Source organism: Lissotriton vulgaris, chromosome 6 (assembly GCF_964263255.1).
Source record: "Lissotriton vulgaris chromosome 6, aLisVul1.2, whole genome shotgun sequence".
Lineage (NCBI taxonomy): Eukaryota > Metazoa > Chordata > Amphibia > Caudata > Salamandridae > Lissotriton > Lissotriton vulgaris.
Window position 1 is genome coordinate 1815823748 of NC_141694.1, and position 21795 is coordinate 1815845542.

A 21795-nucleotide genomic window follows, 5' to 3' on the forward strand; every position below is an offset into this window, starting at 1 on the left:
ACAATTATTATGAATTAAATCTATGGTAATCTGAGGAGGCAAAACTTTCATAGGCCAACCAGAGCTCAGAAAAAAACAACTATAGGTCACAAGAGAAAGCAAGAAATGTTAAGTCAGTGGAGGATTAAAAGCGAGCAAATATGATGATTACGAGAGAGTACGTATGTTGAAACACAAAGCACGTAGCGTAGCACAGAAATGCAACATTTATATTTATTAAAGCACAATATGTAAGAAAACAGGCTTGGGAAGGCCATGTGAGGCAGTAATAAATATTAAAATTCATGGGAGTAAAAAAAAAAAGGAAAATAGAGCTGGGAGGGAAACGTGACGCAGTAAAAAAATAATACTAATATGAATGCACAAATTGGACCAATAGAGGCTAAAGCACATGGCACCGTTAAAAAATTCAACAAAGAAATTCATGCACGTACAATTTATTTAGAAAAGGCCTAGTAGTGCCCTGTGATGGAGAAGGTAATATTACGATCAACTATACACGATCAGTAAGAATAGAGGCCCGGGAAGGCCATGTGAGGTAGCAATAATTAGTAAAAGTTACAGGACGATTTGGAGTGAAGAAATACAATGAAGTACAACGCACATGGAGCAAAAAAATAAAGCAAAACAGAGCTGGGAGGGCCACATGACACTGTCAAAAAATAATACTATTATGAACGCAAAATTTATAGGAATACAGGCTAAAGCATGTGACACTTCAAAAATACGACAGAGAAATTCATGCACATACAATTTAGAAAAGGCTAAGGAGGGCTCCTTGACGCAGAAAGAAATATTATGATCAATTATATATGATGAATATTAATAGAGGCCTTGGAAGGCCACGTGAGGTACCAATAAACATTAAAAGTCACAGGAGGGTTAGGAGGGAGCAAATACGATGAAGCACAGAGCATGTGCCGCAGAAAAGTAGAGCAAAATGGCTGGGAGGGGCACGTGACGCAGTAAAAAAAAATGAATACTAATATAAATGCAGAAATTGGACCAATACAGGCTAAAGCATGGGGCACAGTTCAAAAATAGTACACAGAAATTCATGGATGCACAATATATTTAGAAAAGGCCTAGTAGGAAGTATTACGATCAACCAGATACGATCAATAACAATAGATGCCCGAGAAGGCTACTTGAGGTATCAATAATTATTAAAAGTTACAGGACGATTAGGAGGGAAGAAATACAATAAAGTACAAAGCACATGGAGCAAGAAAATAAAGCAAAACAGAGCTGGGAGGGCCACATGACGCAGTCAAAAAATAATACTATTATGAACGCACAATTCATAAGAATACAGGCTAAGGCACATGACACTTCAAAAATATGACACAGAAATTCATGCTCGTACAATTTATTTAGAAAAGGCTAAGGAGGGCTCCTTGACGCAGAAGGAAATATTATGATCAATTATATATGATGAATAGTAATAGAGGCTTGGGAAGGCCACGTGAGGTAGCAATAAATATGAAAAGTCACAGGAGGATTAGGAGGGAGCAAATACAATTTAGTACAAAGTATGTGTCGCACAAAAATAAAGCAAGCCAGAGCTTCGAGGGCCATGTGACAGTAAAAAAAAAAAATATATATATATATACTATCATACAGGTACAATTAACAGCGACTTTTTCTACCTTTGCTTTTGTTGTCTCTGGTCTTATCTTCAAAGGCTGGGGCTTTGGCTGGGCCTGGGTGGGTGGGCGTGGGTGACGCCGGCACTGTGGCTATGATGGCCTGGCTGGAAGGCAGCAGCAGTGACACCACGTCGAGTGTCACGAGTCCTCCTCCGCTCGAGCAAACAGTTCATAGTACAATCGACGATGATGAGAGTCTGTCTGTCACCGCTGCGGTGACAGACAGACTCTCATCATCGTCGTTTTCTCTGTATTAGTACTTATAAGTAAGTACTTATGCATAGTCTAAACTTGTTGAGGAACAGTTTTTTACAGACTGCTGAGCTTCAGACCTTTGCATAAAATGTTGGGGGTTGGGTGGAAAGATATGTCATTTGGAAAGGTTTGAAATGTTGAACCGATAGAAATGTGTGTTTGGTTTTGAATTATTGTGTGAAGGAATTTGATTTGTTATTAATGTGTATACATGTGTAAATATATGTGTGTATGTTTTGTCTAGAATCACAATGAGCATCTGTGTACATTAAGGAATTATACTAGCCCCTTTTTCCATAATCTCCCCCGCTCTCCTCACAGTCTACTTCTCTCTGCGTATACCGTCTCCTCTCTTCTGATATTCTCCATTAATTTTTATACTCCCTCCTCTGTCCTCTTACACGCCCCTCTGTCCTCAATGTCTCTTCTGTCATTTAATACTCTCCCTTATTTTTATACTCCCTCCTCTGTCCTCTTACTCCTCCCTCTGTCATCATAACTCTCTCTTAACAATTCCCCAGTCAGTATACATACATTGCTGCATACACTCAGATTTACAAGTCACTTGCGCATGTTTGTTGTTCTATTGTGTCACTTTTTGGATGTAATGTTGGCAAAAATAATGTAGCAAATTAAATATGTATTTGCAAAATTAATCAGGGTTGTCCAGTGAAATGTAGTAGTTATATACATGGATTGTGTACAGTCACTTAACCGTTTTAGAGTAGTAAATGTGTTTTGGTAAAATGCTCGGTCTCATCTTTTTTTGTCTAGAATCACACTGTGTACATTAGGGAATTATAATTGCCTCTTTTTTCTATATTCTTCCCGTCTCTCCTCACAGTCTCCCTCTCCTTGCTTATACTGTCTCCTCTCTTCTGATATTCCCCCTCGTTCCTTATTCTCACTTCTCTCTCCTCATAGTGCTCCTTGTTCTCATACTCTCTCCTGTCCTCATATTCCCCTCTCTGTCCTGTTACTCCTCGCTTTCTGCTCATATTCCCCGTTCTACTTATATTCTCCACTGTCCTCATAGTCTCCCTCTCTGCGCTCATACTCAGTCTTCTCTCCTTATATTCCTACTCTCTCTTCATTCTTCCCTGTCTTGCCTTATACTCCTCCCTGTCTTCATACTGTCCTCTCTCTCCTCTTACTTCCCCCTCTCTCCTCACAATCCCTTTTGTCCTTATATATCCTCTGTCTTCATACTCCTCCTCTCTGTCTTCTTACTTCTCTGTTTCTCCTCATATTCCTACTCTTTCTTTATTGTGTCCCCTGTCTCGTAATACCCTCCTTCTTTTAATACTTTCTCCTGTCTCTTTTTACTCCTCCATCTCTCCTCATACTTCCCTGGTAAGAATTTCCCAGTCAGTATACATACACTGCTGCATAAACTGTTGTGTAGACTTACAACACCCTTGTGCCTCTTTGTTGTTCTATTGTGTCACTTGGTGGATGTAATGTTGGTAAAAATACTGTAGTAAATTGCATATGTATTTGCAAAATGAGTCAGGGTTGTGCACTGATATGTAGTAGTTATATAAATGGAATGTGTGCAATCACTTAACTATTTTAGAGTAGTAACTGTGTTTTGGTAAAATGCATGGTCTCATATTTTTTGTCTAGAATCACACTGAGCGTTTGTGTACATTAAGGAATTATACTAGCCTTTTTTTTGCATATTTTCCCCCCTCTCTACTCACAGTCTACATTCCTCTCCTTATACTGTCCCCTCTTTTCTGATATTCCCCCTCTTTCCTTATTCTCACTTCTCTCTCCTCATAGTGCTCCTTGTCTACATACTCAGCCTTGTCCTCATATTCCTCTCTCTGTCCTGTTACTCCTCCCTATCTACTCATATTCCCCATTGTCCTCATAGTCCCCCTGTCTGTGCTCATACTAGCCTCTTTTTCCATATTCTCCACTCTCTTTCTTCATACTCTCTCTCTCTCTCTCTCCTCATACTCTTTCTTCTCCCCTCATACCCCCCTTGTTTCCTGTTACTCCAGCCTCTCTGCTCATTTGTCACCCTTTCCTCATACTCCGTCCTCTCATTATACTCTCCCATATTTTCGGATACTTCTCCATCTTTCCTCATACACATCCCTGTCTACTTATACACATCTGTTTGTTTTTATACTCCTCTCTATTTCTTCATTCTCACTCCTCTCTCTTCATATTCTTCCCTGTTTCCTCATACTGCTTCTGTGTTCTCATACACTGAAGCACTTATAAATTCAGTCAGGCCCTCTCCTTACAGAAGTGTAATCTTTTAGCCAGTACTCAAGTATTGATGCAGTGGAGTAGGGCTTAGTAGTTGAACTGCTTGATTTTTTTTATAATGTTATATATATTTTTTATTACAGATTTTATTTATCTGTAAAAGAAATTCATCATGCCTTCAAAAAGTGAAAAGAGGAAACAACATAATAAAGCTTATTATTTAAAGGGAAGTCATCCACAAGATTAACCTGAACAACAATGTGTGAACAAAAAGAAAAAAGTTTAGGTAAGAGAAGGAATATATTTTTTAAGAACTTATCAAGTACTAGTAGTAGTGTGCACAATATCAAAAATACACATTGTGTATCTGCAACTAAAAAGAAAAGCAAGAGACAAGAGAACAACCATGGGAATTTATCTTGTAAAAAACAGTGTATAGTTAAAGGTAGAAGAATGAATTTCAGGAAATTAGAAAAAGTATGTTTTAGAATAGAGTTTTGTCGAATTTGATCAAGGAAGTGAAGAAATGTAAAAAAAAAACGCATTTTATAAGAAGAAAAAACGTATAGAAAATGTAGTTGAGAAAGCTTTTGAATTGAAAAAAAATTGTTTATTTTAGTAATCAATAGAATTCGATCACTAGATAAGCCAACCCATTTAATGAAGGACAAAAGTAATTGGAGAAGAGTAATTAACAGAAGTAATTTTTCAGAGGTTTTTTTGGGTGAATGGAAACATAGTTCAAGTTCTGAGCCTTTTTTTAATGAAGAGAGTTATCTTCAGAGTAATGATTTGTTGCATGCAGTTGACACTAGTGGTCGGGCTTGTGAGGTGACAAATGGTTATCCTATTGAGAAATAGAACATTGTTCCTAGAAATGCAGAAGAGGTGTTAGCTGATGAAGTTTTAGGGAGACGTCCTAAAGCTCCAGTGTACACTTGGATTCGCAGTAGTATTTGTAGTGTATGGCAGGAATTTATTGATTTTTTACGCAGTTTCTTACGTAACTACACTAAGAAAAGTGTTAAACAAAAGATGAAGATGTTGCAATGACTAGACCCTTGCAGAGTGAGAGAAAATACTGGTTTGCAAGGTCATTCTCTGGCTTGTCTTTCTATGTTGAAGTGTTTTTTACCATTTCAGGATGTTAGCAGTAAATCATACTCAAAGGAGGAAATTAGATTGTATCATGCAAATAGTCCAACACTAATGTTAAAAAAGTTCAACAGTGCTCATTTGCATGGATCTGTATCAGATGTAATGAACGTTTGTGATGAAATTCAGGTTAGTTACTCTGGTCCTGAGGAAGACAGTACAGAAATTGATACATTATTAGAAGGAAATGTAGAAGAGAATGTGCAACAATTTTTAGCAAGAAATTACAAAGTTTAAAGTGATTTCAGGTGAAAGGCTAAATTATTCTTGTATTTGTTGTTGACAAACACATTATAAAAATCAGACCAGGACTGTTGATCTGTATTTAAAAAGTGAAACGGAAAATAATAATGAGTGGATGGAATTTGCAACTTATTTTTGGTAGAGATTTGTTTTGGATTGAGTTCTGAACAGAAATGTATCAACCTCAAGAAGATGTAACAAACTTAGGAAACTTGGAAGAACAACTAAATGTTGAGCAGAAACAAATATATGAGCAAGTGAGAGAACAGATTAACCATGGGTTACTCCATGAAAAGAAAGAGTGTTCTTGCTCATCATTTCAACCTATCCGAATATCCGTGAGTGGACAAGCTGGAACAGGAAAAAGTTTTCTAATTAAAGTAATTACAACTTATCTACAGAAAACAACTGAGTCGCATTTGTCTTGTGTTGTCACTGCTCCAACTGGGTTGGAGGCACACAATATTAAAGGAATTACTTTACATTGTTTATTAATGCTACCAGTAGAGCATGTAAACAAATTGGATTACCACAATCTATCTGGAGAAGCTTGTTGTGAAGTTTCAAGAGTGTTGAAGAAAATGAAACTTCTCATTATTGATGAGGTAAGCATGGTATCAAATGTAATGCTTGCCTTTGTGCATTTAAGAATGCAGCAAATTCTTAGAACAGAGTATGACGTATTATTTGGAAGAAAGCACGTCATCGTTTTTGGAGATCTACTAGAACTTACTCCTGTAAAAGGACAACCAATGTTTAAAATACTGGCGCATGAAGATACCAGAAAGTCTTTGGGGAGCATTGGAAATGATAACATGTGGTTATTTTTTTAATATACATAACTTATTACAAATATGCGTCAGTTAAATGATGCTGATTATGGAAATATTCTTCAAGATATAAGAATTGGAAAAGTGACAAAACATGGCAAACAAGATTTACAGAGATGACTACTTTCCATTTTGTTTCCAAATTAAAATATTGTTCCTGAGAATATATATATATGAGAATTGCAGAAAACAAATCTGTAATCTGCTTAATGCCAACACTGCGTGAATGTTCTATATTCAATTTAGAAATTTTAAAGATGGCAAATGAAGAAATTATTAAATTGGAAGCTATTGATAAAATAGAACATGAAGGAATCACTATTATTTTGACAGAAAAGTTGAAGAGGAAATTGGATTCTTTAGAGAAATAGATAAGTAAAACTGCTGGTTTAGAAAATAATTTATATTCATGTGTACACTGTAGGGTAATTTTACGACGTAATTTAAATGTGGAAAAAGGTTTAGTAAATGGAGCAATGGGTAAAATTGTTGATTTTGTTAATTATGTAAATAGAGTCAGAGTCAAAAATACTTTATTCGATTATTTTAAAATCATAAAAGTATACTACACATACAAATACACAAGTATACACAGATATACACAAATAAACAATACAATTCAATTTTAAAAGATTCAATTAATTAATGGGGAATGTAGACAATTAATAAAAACAAATAAAAACAGTTAGGTGGAAAAAGTAGGAAACAATTAAAAACATTAAGAGACTTCATGTACCCTAAATCTGTCATATTAATGAAAGTTATATGTAATTTCATTTACCGAGTTACTTATTCCCCCAAAAAAATGGACAACTCTTGTCGGTGTAAAGTTAGACTAGTCCTGTATGCAATCCGTCATTGGGGTTCTCAGCAGTCTATTCCGTTTAGCACGCATAGATGTTACCAAAAAATTTGCAACCCCAAACATCACAATAGGGGACACCATAAGTCGTAAAAACATCAATGCGGGTTTCACCTGCTTGAATCCCTTGTCCCTCAAAAGTGGTATGATGTATTTCTTTCTGCCCTCAGCAAAAAAAGGGCAGAAAAAGACAAAATGTATCAAGTCTTGATCAGTAAAGTTATCACATTTGCATGGGGCATTTTCACTAGGGGTACACCATTTCATATACATTCACCCAATAAAAGATGCACTTGATTAAAACGAAATTTCGCCAAAAGCCATCGGTGATATGGTCTGTTCACAATAGTTAAATAAGGCTGCATAGTCATAGTTGATATTACTGAGTAATGTGCCCTTACTGTTGGTTTCTCGATTTCCTGGGCTTCACAATAGATCTTTCTGTTGTTCGTGAATTGTACTTTTATCCAAGTAAATCATCTTTACACAGGCTTTCGGGGTTAAAATAAAGTTCCGGGCGTCCCAATTGTATAGCAATGGTTTTAATATGTGTCAACCATTTTATATCTTTGGCTCTATCTCGCCATATACAATCGCTGATGATTTTATGATTTAATGTAAAACTAGGGTTCAGCCATAGTTTCACCCAAAGGAGTAATGGGGCCATTTTAAGTGCATCCTCAATATAGCCTATCCCTAGTTCCATATACACTGCGAAGGAAGGGGTAGAATGTGGTAGGCCCATTAGAGAACGCAGGAATTTGTTCTCTTCTTTCTGTATTGGGGTAGGATCTTTATAACCCCATATCCCAGCACCATATCTTGCTAGAGCCAAAGTTTTGGCTCTATACAAGGTCAATATGGCTTCTGTGGGTTTCCCTCCCAGCCTTTTCGCGAAACTCAGTATGGCAGCAGACGACCTGTGCACAGCCATCGCTTTATTTGCAATCTGGGGAGTCCAGGTGCCCATGTCATCAAATATTACTCCTAAATAGGTGAATATTTTAACTTTTGACAACACAACACCATTACATCGTAGGGTTTTCGTAATTTTCTTTCCTTTCCCCAGTGACATAACATGTGACTTTTCCATATTCACCACCAGGTCTAATTTCTGCATAAAAGTCCCAAAAGAATTGAGGAGCAGCTGTAAGCCATTTGGGGTTCTGGAGATAAGGACCGTATTATCGGCAAACATTAGTACGGGCAATGGAATCCCTCCCATGCTGGGTATATCTGGTGTAGCAGTAGATAGAATTGTCAAGTCAAAAGTCAAAACATGGAGTGTAGCCAATGTAAATCAGAAATGTCATCAACATTATTTATACAAAGATATGGACAGTATGTCATTTTAATGTTGCAACGTTGTAGAGCTGATGGAAGAAAATCGGGAACTTTAATAAAAAAATATGTAGCTGATCAACTATCAATATCAGGAAGAACTTTTGTAGCTGTAGCAAATATTTTTCATGATGGACCTTCTTCAAAATCTGGACATTATACTGTTTATTTAAAATGTCTGAAAGGTTGGATACATTGTAATGAAAGTCAATGGGTTTTTAAAGAACGTTTGCCTAAAGATTTACCAAATTCTTACCTAATATTTTAAATCCCAAATTTTAGGAACAAAATTTGGCCTCTCAGGATTACTGCTGTTAAGGTGGGTTGGTCTGGTGTTGTAGAGTATGAGGAGCTTGAAGGTGGAGTTAATCAATGGCGGATAGGACACTTGTAACCACTTATACCAAGATAAATATTTGGAAAACCCTCATAAACGTTGTGTATAACGAAAGCGGTATATGTTGTTGGCCGCCCCACACAAACGTTATGGCAGCAATCATTGGGTTTAACAATTTGTAAATTGCCAGCCTCACCCGAGGCGTTCTCTGGTTTTTTTGTGGCAGTCTCCAGAGAATTTAGAGTTACCCCACTGAAAGTGCGCAAAAAGGTTTTGTTTAAAAAAGCTTCCAGACGACTTAGATACTCTTTATTAGTATCGCTGGACTGCTAGGTTAAAAAAGGTTGGGTATGCTCACAGGAAGTTTGGGTATCCATAGCATATGTTAATAAGACTGAAAGAACGTCGACATGTTTCTGCTCTGTTGGCCAAATGGTCTAAGAGCATTCGTCAGGACAAATACAACACTTAACACAGATAGAAAACATATCACTATTTGTGATGTTGATGGGTAGATTTATAAACTTATTAGTCTTACCCTTCTGTTTGAGGTTATCTGAGGTCACCTAAAAATTATTAATGAAAAAGGTGGGGTCACTACTAGCATTTAACCAATATTCAGGAAATGGTTGACAAACAGGACTTTGTACTGTTTTTACAAAAGCTCAAATGAGACATATGGAAACAGACTAATGGGGACATCAATGGCGAGTAATTGGTGGCGACTGGCGATGGACTAGCGTTTGCATAGTGAGTATGTAACACGATGGTAACAAATTACAGGCTAATATTTGTATAGCAATACCCAAATAGTTTAATAAAGTGTAACATACCTCTAGTTAGGTGAACTTTCATTAAACCTAACGGAGGTAAAAAACGGAGGTAAAGAAGGGGGAATGGATAGTTACATATCCATGTTGATGGCAATGAAACAATCCGAGTTACCTCAGGTGAGGTCTTACCTTGGAGATGATAAATTAAGGTTTTTTCAGGAGGTAAGGACATTGTCCCAGGCTATAACGACAGCAAGCTGAGATTAGTAACAATGCCGTGTCGTGGCGATTCACCGCTAGCAGATGCGGGAGAAACTCACCCGCTTTGGAAGTGTGCCGCGTCTTGTGCTGACTCTGCCTCCTGGACGACAGGAGCACGCTTTCAATGGCGTTTTTACAGGGCATTTCAAGGAGATAGAAATAGGACGTTTTTGAAAAACGGAGAACAGTTTGGACTATGTAAACACCAAGTCTGGATCTTGTTTACACGCTCAAAAATAATTATGAGTAATCTACAGTGTGGTATAGTAATTATCATGGCGCTACTCATAAAAATTGAATAATGAATTTTTGACATCGAAATGTGGGAACCACGTATATTACAAAACCCAATCATGCAAACTTTCATACTGCAGAAAAAGGGGGTTCTTTAAGTGGTCTATTATTCATTTTTCCAAAAATTAGCGTGCAAAGTGGTGCCAGCAAATGTCATCATTTAGACCGATCTTATTGGTCTTAAGGCGGTCCACCCAACGTTGTTCTTTTTCATATAATACTTTGTCAGCATTGGGTGTTGTATCTGATATTCTTTCAATAACTGTCCACTTCAAGTCCTCAATGCTGTGTTTTTGTTCTGTAAAGTGTGCACAGAGCTTGGTAGTGTTCTTGTGTAAGCAAATATTGCTTTTATGTTCCCCTATGCGTAGTTTGACCTTCCTGCAAGTCATGCCAATATATTTCTTATCACAGGGACAAGTGATCATATAGATCACATGAGAGGTGTTACAATTGCTGTGTTGCCTTTGGGTCCATGTGAATGTTGCAGACAGTTGTAAGGTCTTGGAAATTGAAGTGGATGTGCAGGCCGTGCAGGAGCCACATGGGTAATGGCCCGTCACTGGTGTCATGTTGATATTCCTGGTAGGATTGGTTGGATTTATTTGTTTTGGACGGGTATGTACCAGCATATCGCGCAGATTCTTTGTTCGTCTATTCGCAAAGCGAGGTTTTGGCCAGTTGAACTTTCCTGTGTTTACAATGTGCCAATTCTTGCTGATAAGTTTGTTAACCTGATATGATGCGGGCCCAAATGTTGTTACGCAGGTCATGAGGTCCTTATTCTCAGCTTTTTCAAAAGTTGTCAGGAGATTTTCTCTGGGTTGATTTAAGGCTCTTTTTTGACATTTCGATATTGTGGATTTTTTATAATGTCTTTGTTGGAGTCTGATGCTGAGAGCTTTAGATTGTGTTACATAATCCTTTTTTTGACTACAGTTCCTTTTGAGACGCAAAAACTGACTGTAAGGTAGGTTGTCTCTTAACGGTTGTGGATGATAGCTGTTATAGGACAACAAACTGTTTTTTGCAGTAGGTTTTCTGAATGTTTTTGTCTCAATTCGGTTTTCCACTGAGAAGATCGTTAGGTCCAGAAAGTCAATGCTCTCTTTGTCTGCTGTATACGTGAATCTGAGCCATGGATCACGTGTATTCAGCCAATCAACAAAGGTTTTTAGATCTTGGTTGTTGTGCCAAATCAAAAGGACGTCATCAATATAACGTTTCCAGTAGAGAATACTGGAAACGTAGGGATTGGCAGTTGTTAGAACATGTTGGGTTTCAAAATTACTCACGTACAGGCCAGCCACCGATGGAGCAAAGGCACTGCCCATAGAGGTCCCATGGCTCTGTAGGAACAATTGGTTTTCAAATTCAAAGTAATTCTCTGTAAGTGCCATCCGGCAACATTCCAAGACAAAATGTCTTGGTGTTTTGAAATCCCAGTTATCTGAAAAAAGGACATCTTCCAACATTTCTAGTGTCTCTTTTTGTGGCAGACTGGTATATAATGATTCCACATCCAGTCCCACTAAGAGCATACTTGTGGGGTCAAAGGGTTGATCTTTAAGTTGGTTCAACAGATCACGGGTATCTTGTAAGTAGGCAGGTGTTTTTTTGACAAGTGGTTGAAGGAATTGATCCGCAAATTTTGAGAGAGGTTCCAACACTGATCCTATACCTGAAACAATTGGGCGACCTGGTGGAGGAGTTCTGTTTTTGTGTGTTTTGGGTAAGGAGTAAAAGTACGGAGTCTTTGGATGTTCAGTCGTTAGGAATTCTGCCTCTTTTTTGCTTACCCAGCCGTTTGTTTCTGCTTCATGGACCATGGAGCTTGAAGGTGATCCTCTTGTTGGCGTGAAGACAGTGTAGATCTCTCAGGTGGTGGGTGATGTGGCTGCTGCAGGGGACATTGATGATCAGTCGGGCGGAAGTGTTTGGACTCGTTGTAGTCATTGTAGGTGTTTGTCCGAGTTGAGATTTAGAGAGTTGATCCTTATACCATTGGTGACATGGTATGTGGCTCCTTGGGGAGGGAGAAGATGAGTTGGGTGTCGTTGTCTTAGCAGATAATGTTCAGGTTGTGATGGCTGGCCACTTGTGTGAGGGGGCCATGTAGATGTTGAATAGCATCAAGTTGAGGGATGAGCCCTCGGGGATGTTGCAAATTATGTAGCTGGTTTTGGATCAGAAAGGTGGGAGACGGATGCTGAGGATTAGTATTTATTTATTTTTGTCCTAGATGGAAATGCACCTCTACAAAAGTGAGTCTCCACCGATCATAGGAGATTAATAAGTCTTTGAAATATCCTCTTATAAAGACGCTTAGTCGTGATGTGCAAAATTCAATGTTCTTTCAATGATCCACTTATAGACAAGACACCAGCCAACGCGGATATTTGAAAGACTTATTAATCTCCTATGATCGGTGGAGACTCGCTTTTGTAGCGGTGCATTTCCATCTAGGACAAAAATAGACTTTTCCCCAGGTTTTGGGTAATGCTCTTGGGACAGGGAGCATGTGGAAAGTGCACGCTGGTTTATTGAAAAACTGAATAATTTGGTGATAATTGGATTGGTGCTTTGCTTTGTGTTGGAGCGGTCCACTGTTCGAACTGTGTTGTAACAAAGTATTTATTTATTTATTTTGGGTTTGTATAGCGCTAAAATTGACTCCCGAAGGAGTATCTCTGCGCTTTGACAGATACTAAGGAGGATTGAATACAGATATGCTTAGCAAAAGCGAAACAGAAAAGTTTTCAACATTTTCCTAAATGTCAGATGTTCTGTACAATGTCTAAGATAGTCAGGAAGTTTGTTCCATAAACGAGGGCCAAGATAGGAAAGAGCCTTCCCTCCCATTCTGGCCTTCTTGATAATGGGTATTCCAAGAAGATTTTTACTGCAGGAACGCAGAACACCCAAAGGAGTGTAAGAAACGAATTTGTCTGCCAGATAGGATGGGCCTAGATCGTGTAAGGCCTTATGTACGATGCAACAAATTTTGAACCTAATCCACTGGCGGATAGGCAGCCAGTGGAGTTTCATCAATAGGGAACTTGATGGAGTCCTAGGTGGTGCATTCTGGACCAACCTGGCTGCAGTGTTCTGGACCACTTGGAGTCTGCTAAGCAGAGAGTCATTGGCTGAGATCAGAAGCCCATTACAGTAGTCTAAGTGACTAATGACTAATGCCCGGACTAATGTTTTATGAGTAGAGTCCGGGAGTAAAGGAAAAACTTTCCGGAGCATTCCAATTATATGGAAGCATGAGCCCGCCGTTTGTGCTACTTGTTCTTTTAGAGTTAGAGCTTGATCTAATCTAAAAGGGGGCATCACCAAACAGCATTCCTTCTGTTTTACCCATGTTGCATTGCAAGGAGTTATTTGCCATCCACTGAGACACAGCTCGCATTCCATCAGAGAAGGCCTGTTGGACCGTCGTTATTAATTTGCTGAATGGAAAAGGGAGCTGTGTATCATCAGCGTATGAAACTGGGATAAACCCAAAGGTCCTTAAGAGACTGGCCAAAGGGGAAAAATAGATATTGAACAATGTAGGGCTTAAACAAGAGCCCTGAGGTACCCCCTTGGTCAGTTCCATAGGCAACGAATGATACGGACCAAGATTTACACTTTGAAGATGGCCAGACAAAAAGCTCCTCATCCATGACATGGCTGACCCTCTCAGTCCCACCTCTTCCAACCTTTTGAGCAAGATGTTACAGGAAACTGTGTCAAACGCCGCAGATAGGTCCAATAGCACCAGAATCATAGACTGCCCCCTATCCAGTGACATTTTGATGTTATCAGTCACTGAGATAAGAGCAGATTCGGTGCTGTGCCTCGGCCTGAACCCAGATTGAGAGGGGTCAAGACAATCCGTATGTTCAATGATGTTTGACAAATGTATATTAACGTGTTTTTCAACCAGTTTGCTCAAATAAGGAAGGAGTGAGATGGGACGTAAGTTGGACAGTTATGACCATGGAATACTGTGATTTTTTTTAATTGGTCTCACCTGAGCAATCTTCCAATCTTGTGGCACAATGCCCTCAGTAAGGGATGGATTGATTCAGGTCTGTATTATGGGGCCAAGTTGTTTAGATAGCAGATGGCTGGTTTTGGCTGGGATTAAGCCAGAGGGAGAGCCTGAATGAATCTGGCACATCAAGGTCTCAGCCTCAGTTACGGTAATTGCAGGAAAGGTGTCAAGCAGCACCTGATTAGCACATTTTTGAGTATGTAGAGGAACCGTATTCTTCATCAAATTTCCAGCCATTAGGATTTTATCGTATATCACTTCTATTTTGTGAGAAAAATAAGAGGATATCTCATCCCACCTCTTTTGAGATGGTTCTTCTAGACTTTCACAAGCCTTGGGTTTAGTGAAAGATTGTAAAATTTGATATAGTATTTTAGGTGAATTACCAACTAATGCCAATTGTTGTGATATGTGCATTTTCCATGCTAATCTTATACTCTTATTGAAGAACTTCCTTTTTTTAATGTTTTTATTGATATTGCAAGAAGGTAGTGAAACAAATACATTATGAATCATTACATAACATTAAAAACAACCGAAGGAAGACACAAAGTAGATTTTAAACCTAGATAAGCAATAAAGAAAATATAAAAAAATAAGGAAAATGCATATTGAAATGGTCTCAGCAGCCTTTTAAATTATATTCAACCAATCAGATAAACATTCCCCATATTTTCTCCCTTTTTCTCGATGAGCTAGGTCCCCTTAGTGTAGCTAGTGCTACCTCCATTGTATGTATTTCATTAACTAAAGTCCACCACTCCAAAACATGCAGAGGTTCTGGGGAGATCCATGACCTAGAGACTACTAGTCTGGCACACACAAATAAAATATAATTCAGATCTTTATGTGGACTGCTTATTTCCTGTCTAGCAAAATCAGATGAATGGAGAGAGGCGGGAAAATAATTTGCTTCTGGATTAAAACACCTTCGATTCTCTTCCAAAACTCAGATAACACAGGGCAGGAAAAGAACCTATGCCCTATATCAGCAGCCTCCAAATCACATTTAGGGCATTTTGTGCAGTCATTCAAACAGTTATCTAAAGCCCATCCGGAAATTCTTTGAGGAGTGCAATATAATTGACATATGGTTCTATACAATTGTAATCTTATGTTGGAAGACTGAACCACTTTATTAATTTGAGAGAGCGAGGCGGATATCTGATTGGGAGTGATGTTTAATCCCAACCTGTTTGACCATTTTGAAGCTATTTTACCACAATCATCCGTCTTACCCTGAATTAAATACCCGTAACTTTCGCTAATAAGTGATTTATTCCGATCAGAATACAAACATTTCATAATGTCCGAGTGGCGGATTAATTTAATTTTCATTTTCCGGATTAGGAAATCCTTAATTTGCATATACCTAAAATGCATACCATCGTTCAAATTATAGAGAGATTTAAGTGATGCAAATCCTAGTAATCCATCAGAGCCATAAAGGTCCCCCAAAGTCTTAATGCCGCAAGGAGCCCATAAAAACCCTGCACCATCCGAAAAGATTCCGGGCAGACCAGGGTTTCCGCACAGTTGTAATTCCAAGTGATTGTTTTATCATAAACCATAATCTGGTTCCAAATTTGTGTTATATGTCTAGCAGTCTTGAGTTCAACACTTTTTAAGTAGTTTGGGTCATTGACTCGTGCCAGAAATTGCTTACAATCAAGTCCTAACATGAGCTGATGAAAAAATAGCGAATTTCTGTTTTTGAGCAGACTGCGGATCCTACCAAAAAAAGTTGCAAAAAAGTATTATCTAAAATCAGGAAAAATTAAACCCCCTTACTCAATTGGGAGTTTCAATAGCTGTATTGATCTGCGTGCTTTTTTGTACCCCCATATATAGCTACTACAGATTTCATCGAGTTTTTAAAAATAAGTATTATTAAGGTGCAGAGGGATTGATCTAAATAAATAAAGAAATTTAGGTACAATTTTCACCTACGAGGCTGAGTGGTATCTTATGCCATTTTTTTAAAGATAAAGTAACTTCCTTCAATAGTGAATCATAATTAAGTGCTATTATTTCGTCGATCTTTGCCGAGGTCCTAACTCCCAGATACACAGCTTTTGAACACATACCTTGTACCAAAGTCGAAGGATTATAATTAGCTATGACATGGGTTTTATTTATATTTAATTAATACCCCGAAATGTCTCCGAATATTTTTGCTTCCTTAGTTATCGCTGGGATAGCCTTAACTACATCAGTAGTAAATATCGCTATATCGTCCGCTTACGCAGTTATTTTTAAACTATTCCCCGCATTTTGGAATGGGATAATATCGCATTGTAAAAGAAGTGAGTTTAAAAATGGTTCCATTGAGAGGGCGAACAGCAAGGGTGACAGAGGGCACCCTTGCCTAGTTCCTCTTTCTATTGAGAAGTTGGAGGAGTTCCTACCCGCATAACTTATCGTGGCCATTGGCTGGTCGTATAATGAGCGAATACAGCCAAGATATTGACCCTGGATGCCAAAAGCCTTAAGAACAGCCCATAAATAATCCCACCCCACTCGGTCAAATGCTTTTTCAGCATCTAGCATGACTATCCCGAGTGGGGTGGATTCAGTAGATGCTACATCAAAGGCTGTAATAGCTATGTTAATATGAGCAGTAGTGTCTCTCCCCATGACAAATCCATGCTGTTGTGCATTGACCAGCTCCGGCATAAGGGGAGCTAGTCGATTCACCAGAATCTTAACAAATGCTTTTGCATCCATATTGATCAATGAAATTGGTCTAAATGACTCACATTCATCTGCCGGTTTCTGTTTTTTTAAAAAGAATACGATTTTAGCAATCTTCCAGGAAGATGGAGCTTTCCCGGTATCGCCAATTGAGTCTATTACTAGGCTAAAAAGAGGAAGTAATTCCTGAATACAAGTCTTGTAAAGTTTGATAGGGAGTAGATCTTCACCAGTTGCCTTACCAGAGGGGAGAAATGAGATGCAGAATTTATCTCGGCCAAAGTAATCTTTGACCTTAGTTGTCTAACAGAATCTTTATCTCGTTGATCGTTCAGATGTATATTGAGGTATGATAATATATTATCATTGGTGGGAGAATTTTCTGGAGTATATAGCTTACAGTAGTATTTGGCAAATCGATCCAAAATATGATCTGGCTGATTGTAAGTTGCCATATCGCTGCCTCTAATTACTTTAATAATGGTTCTAGCTTTCTTATCAGCGACTTTGTAAGCTAACACTTTCCCAATTCTATCCCTGCTCTCGTACTGTGACAGATGATACTAATGAAGTCTCACACTATACTTCTCCCTCAAAATCTGCTTAGTATCTGACTGTAATTTTACTAATTCAATCCTTAGTTCATCATTGTTAGACTTTCCTTGCCTGAGGCCCTCTGCTAATTTCTGTTCCAGAGACAAAATATTAGATGCCATAAGCTTTATCTCCTTCCGGCCCTCAGAATTCTTTTTAAATACATATTGTTGGGAAAAGCCCCTTATACTTGCTTTACAAGCATCCCATATGGATATTACTTCTGCAAAATTCAAATTCATCCCAATAAATTCAGTAATATGCCCTTTGAGTAGTGTGATGAATATTGAATCTGAAAAAAGATATCTAGGGAACGTAAATTGCCGAACCCATTGTTTCCTCTTATAAATATTAAATTCAACAAGTATAGGGTTATGATCAGATGTTACTCTTGGGCATAACTCAATACTACAGCTTTCCAAAATTCTGTCGGTAGCCCATACCATATCAATCCGGGAACATAATTTGTGAGGTGCTGTGTAATAAGTGAACCCTACTAATTTAGAATGTATAGTGCGTCACACATCATTTAGATTGTGCAGCCGGCTTAATTCCAATATAGCAGCCCTGACTTTACCCATCCGTTGTAAGGCACCTTGTCTCGTAGAATCTACCGCATAATTCATAACGCAATTGAAGTCGCCCATAATCATTAATTCTCCCTCCCAGTCTAACAGTTTGATATTTAGCTGGTCATACATTCTTGGTTTGTCAATATTAGGCCCATACACCACACAGAATATATATTTACAGTGTTCAAATTGCACTTGAGCTATCACCCAATTTCAGTCATAAAATGCTTCTGCTTCAATATTACCACCCCCCTAATTGAAGCACCTAGAGTAGTACAAACAATAAGATCATATCCCATCTGCCCCAGAAGTTTTCTATCTTGAAACCCAATATGAGTTTCTGAAACCATAGCCATATTTGGTTTATACATATTAAGTTCTTCCAGGACCAGTCTCCTCTTCTGCTTGCTATTGAGACCAGCTACATTCCATACGAAGCACCTAACCATAGACATATCTGAAAATTAAATAATCAGCCTTCCTCTGAATTATTAAACACCTCATAAAGAATACTTTAATGTGTTTCCATTGATCTTTTCTACCTCTTGCAATAAAGTTTTTCACCCTTCTACCCCCCCACCCTTCATCACAAGAACCGCCCACCCACCCTCTAGTCCCTGCGGGGAGAACACCCCACTATACCCTGCTGCCATTGACAAGGCAGCACTATGAAGTAGCAGCTTGGAGGCTTCGACCAACATCCCCTACCAAAAAAGAAAGAACAAAAGAGAATTCCAAACATCACATAAAAGAGAAAGCAAAAGTTAAATCTACAGCCACTAACCAGTTTTAGTTTACTTCTATGTGAACCTACCAAAATATATATAAACTAATCAAGTACTCAACTCCTAATTCACGAACTAAGCTTAACTAGTGTTTGCTCTGCTTCTTTTAACTCGGTAAAAAAATACACCTGACCATTTTTGATCACCTTAAGGTGGGCAGGTTCTTGCAAATATACAACACACCCAATAGCCTTAAAAGAATCAATTATCTGCCTGAACTTCCATCGCCTATCCATTGTACTTTTGCTCAAGTCTGAGCGCATGAAAAAGGTTACATTATCTACCGTTACAGGAGTATTGGGCCTTGCTTTTAATGAGACAGCCTGCCTCAATAAAAAATTACCAACATTTATCAGGAGAGGAGGTGGAAACTTGCTATCTCTGTTCCTCTGAACCAGAGGTAGTCTGTGTACCCGTTGTAATTGCGAGTCCCAGTCCCAGTCTGAGAGGTCAAATAAAGCCTTCTGGACCAACTTAACCACGTAAACCCTGGGGTCTGCACCTTCCGCACCGTCAGGGATCCCAAAGAGTCATAGGTTTTGCCTTTGTGCATGATTCTCCATGTCCTCCAGCTTAGTTTCAAGATTAGTAATATGTACTGCATGTTGGTGAGTTAAGGATTCAGTTTGTGTAGCTCCTACTTCGACCTCGACCACTCTCTGCTTTAGTTCCTCAATTTCCTGCGTCACCCTACCTAGTTTGCTGGATAGCTCTACCAGTGAGTTCTGCAATTTGGTGTTGTCCTCTCTCAACTGCAGAAAATGATGTTGCCCTTCTTGACGTTGATCCATAAGAGTATTCAGAATTAGGACTACAGAGGAGGCCTGGTGGTCGAATTTAAATGCTTCTTCAGAATCAGGTGGCTCACTGACAGACATTAGGTTAGTAGCAGTTGTGGACATGACAATAGCTGTAACAATATTTTGAGCAGAGGTTAAACTAGAAGTTGCAATGGCAGAGGCAGTAACAGAATTGTTGACCTAGCAGTGGCTGTGACTAGGTTTAAAGTGGCGGGTGCATGGCTACATGCTGTTTCCTCAATTTGACCATCTTCATCCTGCACATGAGTGGGGGAACTCAGACTCTCTGACCTCAAAGGAGGGTTCACGCCACCCCCGGAATTAGCATCCTCCACCGGACTGGCCCCTGATAGCCTCAGAGCCATTTTCTTAATGCCACCCTTCGCGTGGATCCTTTTTTGTAAGGGGCTTTCATCTCCGTTTAACTTTTTACGCAGGTTGGCTGGAGAGGGGCCCGAATTCGAAGAGTTGCCATTGCCCTTTCTGAGTTTAGATTTAGCTTTAATTTTACCTTTTTTAACACCAAGGTATTTAACAGTGCCTGCCCCAGTCTTAACACTGCATGCCTCCCCCTCTTCATCAGGGATTTCTTCGTACTCCGCATTCAAGATCTCTTCTGCCTCATCTGCTTCTTCAAAAGGCAAGCTTCACATGCCAGTGCTTGATGTATCTATCGGTGTTTCAGCAACATCGACTACATTGTGGCTTTCTAAATCCAAAGCCAAGTCTGTACAGCCCTCAATTCTGTCCTCAATACTAAAGCCGGTTGAATTTGATACACCTGAATCCATATCGTGTTTGTCAGCATCTCCAATCAGGCTACCGTTCACCAGCTCTACCCCCATAGCCTCAATTGGGGTAAGAGCATTTTCACATCTCTCACTTGCATTGACATAGCCAGGCACCCTTACTATTTCTGTAGTTTGGTTACTTGCAGGGTCAGGCGGGGCTGATACATTGTTACCGGAGCTCTCTTTGCTGGGAACATTGTTACATCCGTTTTTCACTGTGTTCGTGCCTAAATTCGCACTAATATTCGATTCTGCTGCCAAATTAGTTTTAAACAGCGGAGGAAGGATCCGCTGTTTTCCCTCTACTGCCACAGCTGCTACGGCCGTTTCTAATGTCTTAACCCCCACAAATGGTTTAGTTAAGCTGCCAGAGTTTACCTTTGATGCTGGCGTCAGTACTGGCGTTGGTGAATCTATTGTGGCAGCTCTCCCTGCACGGGCTACTCTGGCAATCAATTTTGGAGACATCTGCTGCAATGCCTGTGCGCTCCAGGAGAGCTCCAACCGCTGTATTCTTTCCCGCGGTTCTGTTGTTATGTTGTTATGTGATGAGTACTATTGAACTCACTGTTTCTAGTGAAATTCAATATATTCTGAGAACAGAAAAAAAGGCAAATGAAATGCTTTAAAAATTATTTTGTGTTGTAAAAAACATATTGTAACTGTATTTTTTGTCTTCCACAGATGCTAATTTTATAATATATAGGTTTTTTTATTATTTATTATGTTTAAGGTAAGTATATGTAACTGTTAAAAATGGTTGATGGAATGTGCTTCTACAGAGCTGAAGTAAGTAGACATGGATGGAGTACATAAGTGTGTAAAGATGGTTTGTATCTTTTAAAGACTTTTCAAAAAATGTATATATAGATACTGAGTGTACCAGTATTCTTTGCAGTTTACTAAAACACATCTACTAGTTTGGAACAGGTAAGGTGAATAGACATATTGTACTTTTTTTAGTACTGCATTTTATAATAACAGCCTTAGTTATTTCCTATATTGAAAAGGAGTGACTGGTTTGAATATTTAAGAACATTTTAAAACTGAACATTCATATAAATATTTATATTTATATAATCTTATAAAGTAGTTCAGAATGGTATTTGTATAATATTTTTAAAGGGCAAAATAGTTGATAAAGCTAGTTTTGTGTTATGTATTAGAAAAAATGATAAAATTAAGTGTTTATGTTTTTGTAAAAGGACCTACAACATAAGAAATTCAATATAGAAAAACAACAGAACAATATGGAAGACGATTTCGAAATTAGTAAGAGTCTCATAGAAGA